The sequence below is a fragment of the Chrysochloris asiatica genome, unplaced genomic scaffold (assembly GCF_000296735.1).
Source record: "Chrysochloris asiatica unplaced genomic scaffold, ChrAsi1.0 scaffold00011, whole genome shotgun sequence".
In the NCBI taxonomy this organism is placed as follows: Eukaryota; Metazoa; Chordata; class Mammalia; order Afrosoricida; family Chrysochloridae; genus Chrysochloris; species Chrysochloris asiatica.
Genome location: NW_006408529.1, coordinates 3,279,022 through 3,287,542, shown reverse-complemented (window position 1 = coordinate 3,287,542; position 8,521 = coordinate 3,279,022). Strand labels below are relative to the sequence as shown.

The 8,521-nt window shown below is 39.8% G+C and overlaps 1 pseudogene; it reads right to left on the bottom strand.

The window, feature by feature from the left end:
- The window catches only part of LOC102822891, a 19,970-nt pseudogene extending 15,221 nt beyond the window's left edge, over positions 1–4,749 (bottom strand).
- Between the last annotated feature and the right edge of the window lie 3,772 nt (positions 4,750–8,521).

Below are 8,521 nucleotides of genomic sequence, written 5' to 3'. Positions count from 1 at the left end.
TTACAACTTAACTACAAGTTTGATCAATTTCAGACTGAAGATGTTCATTGAATTCTTCAATTTCTTCATTACTGTCTGGTGTATAAACTTGAGTAATAGCTGTATTAACTTGTCTTCCTTGTTGTTGTTGTTGTTATTGTTATGTCAGTTTCAAGTCATAGCGACCCTGTACAGGGTTTCCAAGGCTGTAAATCTTTACGGGTTTCATCTTTCTCCCACAGAACAGCTGGTGGTTTCAAACTGCTGACCTTAAGGTTCACAGCCCAATTTGTAACCACTATGCTACCAGAGCTGTTTTCCTTGTAGGTGTATGGATATTATCCTATCACAGACAGCATTGTACTTCAAGATAGAACTTGAAATGTTCTTTTTGATGATAAATGCAGCACCTTTCCTCTTTAAGCTGTCATTCCCAGCATAATATATCATGTGATTGTTAGATTCAAATGACCAATACTAGTGCATTGTAACTCACTAAGCCTACATTACTGTTGTTTATGCATTATTCCATTTCATTTTTGACAATTTCTAATTTTCCTATATTTATACTTCATATAGTCCTTTTTCTGATTATTAATAAATGTTTATAGTTGTTTCTCCTCATTTGAGTTGTGCCCCATCAGCAAATAAAGGTCTCAAAGGCTTTACTCTATGTGTGTCATCCTAGTCAATTCTACTTTGAGGAGGCAGCTCTTCCTCAGTTATATTGTGAGTGCCTTCCAATCTGAGTGGCTTATTTCCTGGCACTTTATCTGACAATATTCTAGTGCTTTTCATCATGTTTCAATATTTAATATTTTGGTACTGTCTGACAATGTTCCACTGCTATACATAAGGTTTTCAGTGATTAATATTCGGAAGTTGTCTGTCTCTCCTTCTGCCTACTCTGCCTTAATCAGAAAGTTCAGCTGAAACCTGCCCACCCTGGCATTTAAGCAGAATCACATCAACACACAAACTACTATAAACTGACAAGTGCTTTTTGACACACAGTTGTAGAGTTGGACAAGTTAGATGTCAGGCTGAAGTCTTCTGACTCACTTAGCTATCATTCTGATAAACAAAGATCAACAGATCAGGGTGCAGACAGGCAAGTCTGACAGATAGATGACTGACAGTTGATAACTTCTAGCATCAATCATCAGGCAATGAGAGTCCACTGGCTCAAGTCCATAGAAACCTGAGGCTGGATGACAAGCCAGGTGCAAAATCCAGACCCATCATAAAAAAGGAAGAAAAATTTGCCTGAGTATCCAGTACATTAGAATCAGGCCTTATCCCCTAGGAGGTTCCTTTCAAATGATTGGCTGCTCATAACAATTACTACATGTTAACGGCCAAACAACTGAGAGTGCTGGCCCAGTCAAATTGATACAAAACCTTAACTATCACAGATTCAAGGTCTTCAAAATGAGTAAAAATAATCATTTCTATTTAAGAATGTAGTTGTGAAAACAAAAAAAAAATGTATATGATTAGGCTTGGAACAGTGTCTGAGAGATGCTAAGCATAGGTATATATGAGTCTTCTATATGATTTTTAAATTAGGAAAGATGGATAAGAACAGAAAATGAGGAAGAAAGCAAAGGAGGAAATGAGGAAGAGAAAATAAAGGGAGAGAAGGGAAATAGTTAACTTTTTATTGTGAATTGGATGAAGGTTACAGAACATATCAGTTTTCCATTCATCAATACATATATATTTTATTTCATGTCATAGATTGTAATACCCCCAATACAACATAACTTATTGTATTTCCTCCTGTGCTTCCTGTGTCCATTCCTCCTTTTACCTAATCCTTATGAACTTTGTCCTTGGGTAAATGCTGCCCTTATCTCAAATGGTGGATTATTCTAATATATGTGTACTTCACTAGTGTTCTTATTCCCAGGAAAAGCAATTTTTAAATAAAGTAAGTAAGGAGACTTCAAACAATAAATGTATAATGTAATGAGAGAATACTAAAAGTACTATGGACTGACAGAAGAGCAAACAAATCTGTGTTAGAAGAATTATAATCAGAAGGCTCCTCAGAAACCTGAATGGCCAGACTTCATTTCTCATACTTTGGACATGTGATCAGGAGGGACCAATCCCCAGGGAAGGACATCATGCTTGGTGTTAAGTAGTTAGAAGAGGGAAAGGAGGCTAACCATAGAAAACAACCAGAGTCTAGTAAAAGGAAAGAAAGAACAGAGGATTTTCAACAAAGTCAGTCATGCACAGGAAAGAATAGAACTGATCTGATGTGACCAAGGAACTAATCATAATACCATATAAAGTCAGCATTATGGTAAACTTGTGAATACAATTATAACAGACTCATGTAATGGGGGAAAAGTACATCAAACCCAGGAAGAAATGACCAATTAAGATCCCTAAATTATGATAGGAAAACATAAGAATTAAGAGACAATTATCAGGAGATCTGGAGGAAATCAGTAAAAAAGTGCAGTCAGGAACTCACTTGGCACTCCTCTTCATTCTTGAATTGGGAGCCTGTCAGAACCTAGACATGTAAAAGCAAGGGAATGATGAGGAGAGTGACTTCCCCTGGGAACCCATACCCATAATCACTACATTTCCAGATCTCAAACACAATAGTCAGAGACTCTCTGCCTTAAAGACATAGATCAGTGTCACTATTATTTCTGACCATGTGCCTGTTTGCTTGGCCTCTGTTGCTTTAAAACCACTGCCTCTTTCAATCTCAGAGAGGAAACTGCCTCAGATGCCAGCCTACCACTTAGGCACATAGTTTCTACTGTGGGATTCCTTTGTTTTGGAAATCACTACTCCCAGACTTTGGGGAATTACTAATACATCTTTTCCTGTGTTTCCAAGTTTAAACTGAATTTAGGGTTAAGTTTAGCCATGATTGGATATTATGCAATGTTTAATATGTAGAGAATTTCACTGGGACATTATATCACAAAATAAGAACAGGCATGGGATCACTGAGCAATAGATCTCATTTTGCTGTACTGGTTCCCACTCATTGTTGGTGATGGCCTTTATCAACTCCTGGAAAGGCAGAGAGTTCCTGAAAATGGTACTTCGGCTGGAGGCCACGGTCTCAAATTGGTCCCTGAGAAAAATAGATATCTAGCATTTTGGCGGAGACATTCCAGGGGATGCCCTGACTCTCCCCAGGAAACTACAATTTTTTTCACATAAGAGTAATGAAAAAAGTGATGCCCTGCCCAGAACCTCTTTTTCTTTCTGTAGGTGACAAGGGACAAATGCCTTCTATTTCAGAAAACTCCCCTTTGAGGTATGTATTTAAAAATTGGAAGAATCTTAATTTTGACAGCCTATTAAAAAAGAAGTTAATATTTTTCTCTAATGTGGCTTGGCCCCAATATACCTTGGAGGACCAAGAGAAATGACCAGTAAATGAAAATTTAAATTACAAAACCCTTTTACAATTAGACCTATTCTGTAGTAGGGAAGGAAAGTGGTCAGAGGTTCCCTATATTCAAGCCATCCTGGCCCTTAGAGAAGGCACAGAAAAATGCAAGAGATGTGTAGAAATGTTGTTGTTGTTGTTAAATGGCATTGAGTTGGTTCCAACCCATAGCAACCCAGTATATTGTTTCTGAGGAGTGGCTGGTGAGCTTGAACCACTGACCTTGTGATTCAAATGACTTTGAAGTTCAGTGCATTAACCCACAGCACCACACCAGAATTCCTGTGTGGAAATAAAAAGCCATTGACAATGATAGATAAAGTTGAAGAATATGAGAAGCCAAAATCAAGCTCCAGTGCCCCTCCTCCAGAATATTCATCTCTTTCCAATTTCTTTCTTTGCAAGAGGTTTCAGGGGCTGGTGGGCAACTTGTCAGGATTCATGTACCATTCTCTATTGCAGATTTAAAATAATGGAAGGAGAAGCTAGGAAGCTTTTAGATAATTCCACTAAGTTTATTGAATTGGCTTTGATTTTTGAACTCACCTGGAAAAACATCCTAGTGGTCCTCTATAGGTGCTGTATGGTGGACAAGAAAAATTGAATTTGTGCAGCTGCCCAAGCATACAGAGATAATTTACATGTTCACCAACAGACAATACCAGTTGGGAACATGACAGTCCCTAGTGCAGATCTTCTATGGAATTACCAACAGGGACAAACAGGAATAGCTACAAGGAACCACATGATATTCTGCTTCCTTAAAGGAATGAAACAGATCCAGATTAAGCCTGTCAATTTATCAAAATTAATAGAAGTCATTCAAGGGAAAAATGAAAACCAAGCCCTCCTTAGAGGATGCCTAATTGAGGCTGTCAGTAGGTGTACTAATCTAGATCCCAGTTCATCCGAAGCTATATAGTTACATATACTGCTTTATCAACCAGTCAGCTGACATCCACAGAAAATTACAAAACTATCATTAGGCCCCCAAACTCTCCCATCTCAACTGCTAGAAGTAGCCACCACTGTCTACGGCAATTAGGAAATGGAGGTGACAGGGAGGAACTACCAAAAAGCTTAAACTTCTCACAACAGCCTTAACAGCTCAGAACCTAGGCAAGAAAATGGACAACAATCACATCTGCTGTGGAAAGTCTGGGCATAATTCCCAGGAATACCAAACCCCTGTGCAAAAGTAACTGCTCCCAAAATACCATGTCTATAATGCAATAAATCTGGGCAATGGATGTGTGACTATATAGCTGTCCCCAGAGAGCACCATGAAAGTCATGAGACCCTGTTGACCACTGAAGAACCTGAGAACTGATGGAGCCCATGGACGGACAGCATGGCTCCTATACACATTATGAAGACCTCTCATGAGGAGCTCCAGGCCATAGTGAACATGACCAGTAACTTTATTCTATTTTTAGAGGACACAGGAGCCATTTATTTAGTCTTAGAAACGTCTAGCAGTTCTCTCTCTTCATAAATCCTGTCACTCCTATGAAAATGAGGGAACCTAACAGGAGTCCTGGTGTGGCATTGTGGGCTAATGCGTTAGACTGTAAAGTCATTTGAACTGCAACGTCGGTGGTTCAAGCTCACCAGTTGCTCTTTGGAAACCCTATACAGGGTCACTGTTTGTCGGAATCAACTTGAGAGCACTTAACAACAACAACAAACAAACTGCTGGATATGCATAGGAAAACTGCCCCTCATGGATGAAAAAGAAAGTCTCAGTTTCGGGGGCATCCATTGTGGGAAAATGAATAAAAGAAGCTTCCTCTTTTTACTAAAGCACTCAAGGACTCTGAGATAACGATCTTCCAAATAATCCCCAAATCCAGAAACTCATCCAAGGACTATGGATGTTTTCAACCAATTTTATTTACATGGTGGATTTCAATTGAGTCCAAACTAAAGACTTTCAACACCACTTTTTGTGCTTTAGGAAAAATAACTCCTCATATACATAAAAGGAGCTCTGGTAGCGTAGTGGTTATGAATTGGGCTGCGAACCTTAAGGCCAGCAGTTCGAAACTACCAGCCGCTCCGCCAGAGAAAGATGAGGTGTTCTGCTCCCGTAAAGATTTACAGCCTCGGAAACCTTGTACAGGGTCGCTATGGGTCGGAACTGACTCTATGGCACTTAACAACAACATACATACATAAAATTACATAAGAAATGGATGCAGAACAGGATCAAGGTATGATTCTTGGTATAATTGGTTACAGGGTCTTTAACTCTACAACATTATCATGAAAGTAGAGCTCCCTAGTGGATGGCCACCACCACCTGAGGTGTACATATCAAAACCACTCAGAATATTTTACTATCTCACTTCCTATGCACTCTAGTTTTGTTCTTGGTTTCCAAGGAGAGACTGGTAAATTTGACCTGCCAAACTTGTTCAAACCAATCTTTCAGTCCAGTGCTTTATCCCACAGCACCATACCAGTAACTGGGAAAATTCCACTCCTTGTGTTTGGAAGAGAGATTATGTTTTCTCTGCCAAGGTATGAACAATAGAATAAAAGCACTCTCATGTTTAAATACAACCCAAGTGTGGGGAACCTGTACTTTAGGATTTGAGACCCCTATATCCAGGAAATTCTAAATAGTGTAAGATCTAAAACCTGCCTCTTCCCTGACTATCACCAATATACCTTGACAAAGAGGTAAATGGTAACTTCTCATTTTCCTAATCCTGGGCATAACCGCTGTAGTGGCTGTCAGGTCCATTGCATACTGGGTTATGAATAACCATGTATCTATCCAAAATGTTTCATCAATGGTGAAGGAACCAAGAGAGTATTCGAAATCTTTAGACTCATTGACCAATATGGTCACAGATCATAGAATAACCCTTGACTAGCTACTTACCATACAGGGTGTTGTTGTTGTTGTTGTTAAGTGCCGTTGAGTCGGTTCCGACCCATAGTGACCCTGTATGAGGTCTGTGCAATTGCTACTACAACCAACAGCACTTACATAAATGTAACAGGAGAAGTTGAGCTCAAAGTACAGCACACCCTAGAAAACAGCAAGTGGCTACAAATGCAGAGAAATGTTCTCACCTAAGATTTATGGCCACAAACAAATATATATCTCTCCTCTGTAACCTGGCTAAACCCACTGCTGGAACTCTTAGCTACTATATTACTTCTGCTTAAGTTTGGCCTTGTATATTAAATCCAGAAACCTCTTTTGCTACAAAAGACTTGAAGCTTTTCCCAGACAAATGCTGCTATCCCTTTTGGGATGTTCCTGTCCCCTTAAAACAATAGATCAGGCTGGACAAATCTTCCAATGACAGCCTGCATAACTATTTCCTGTATTCTTTCCTAGCACCTTGGGCATTAACAAGCAATATCTCCGACGTGAATCTGTGGCAACCCTAATTTATAGATAGGAGGTAGTGGAAATCCTGCCACACAACAACACCCCTTTTCCGCAACAAGCAGCTTAGAGTGAGTCATGGTCTTGAAGCATCAGGGTTTCCTCACCCTCTGGGGGGAATGTTATGCAGTTAGAACAGGGAAAAGGGACTAAGAACAGATCAACCACGAAGAATGCAGGAAATGACCTGATCTTCCAGGGGGGTCTAGTAAAAGAAATGACAGAACAGAGGATTTTCATGAAAAGCAGACATGTACAGAGAAGAATAGAGCTGATCTGATGTGACCAAGGAACTAATCATAATATCACATAGAACCAGCATAATGGTTAGCTCACAAATACAATTATTATAACAGAATATGTACTGGGGGGAAAAGTGTATATCAAACCCAGGAACAAATGACCAGTTAAGAGCCCTAAATTATGATAGAAAAATGTAGGAATCTGAAGGCACTTATCAGGAGATCTGGAGCCCACCCCAGAGGAAAACAGCATAAAAAATTAAACCAGAGGAAGAATTAAAAAAATAAAGTTTTTGATAAAGGAAACAAGTGTAAATTGCTATAATTTGATGAACTTGCCCTATACTTATGGATGTAGTATATCAAAATACCAACTGAAAAGGAGGGAGTATTCAAATCAAGTATCAATCCTATCTCCGATATATACAGGGCTGATAGGGACAGGCAACCTAGACTCTGGCTACCTAAAACTGGGGCGAGGGGGAGGGATGGTGCTATAAAGACACGAACTGACTGGCTTACAAGTTTTTAAGAAGGAGTTTAGTGTCAGAGTGTGTGTGTGTAGGAGGGGGGAAGGTAGAATCCCCACTGACTAGTTCTCATCTTGTCTAGACAGGTCTGGGTGAAAAGATATGGGGATAAGATTCTTATGATTCAATCATGACTAATTGTTATCATAACTAATTGAGACTGTCACAACAGTAAAGGTAGAAGTTCTATAACAAAAAGGGGGGACTAGCTAATCTTACAGTCCAGGAACAGAGGACGCTAGGACCATCAAGGGAGAAGAGCATGAGCATAATGTGGAATCCTACCCAGAGAAGCAAGGAGCTCTGGTAGCTTAGTGGATACGAATCAGGCTGCGAACCTTAAGGTTAGCAGTTTGAAACTACCAGCCGCTCCATGGGAGAATGATGAGGCTTTCTGCTCCCGTAAAGATTTACAGCCTGAGAAACCCCATACAGGGTCACTATGGGTCAAAACCGACTCGAAGGAACTTAACAACAACAACATCCAGAGAAGCAGCAACACCAGAGATGGAGACAGAGATGAAGACATGGAGAAATAAACAGCGGAGGACTCCAGACTCAAGGAAAGAGAAAGGCTGTGTGCTGGCGGCCAGGAGGCAGGCTTGCAGAATGTGTCCTTTGGTTGTTTAATTAAATATTCCTGAGTGTTTTTGTATACACTCACCCCTCCCCACCCCCGGTAAAAAAAAGACAGAGGGAATAGAAGCAAATACTGTTGAATGATGATGCCCAGAGGAGTTTGTAATCACTGCAATGAAAATGATGAGTGTAAAATCGATGTTCTCCCATGTAAACTATCACTCAATTCACACACACACACACACAAAAAAAAACTTCAAAAAAAGAAAAAAAAAAATGCAGACCAAAAGGGCAATATGTGCCCATAAACAAAGCTCACAGGATAAGAAGGGACAGTAAAGAAGGACAAATGGAA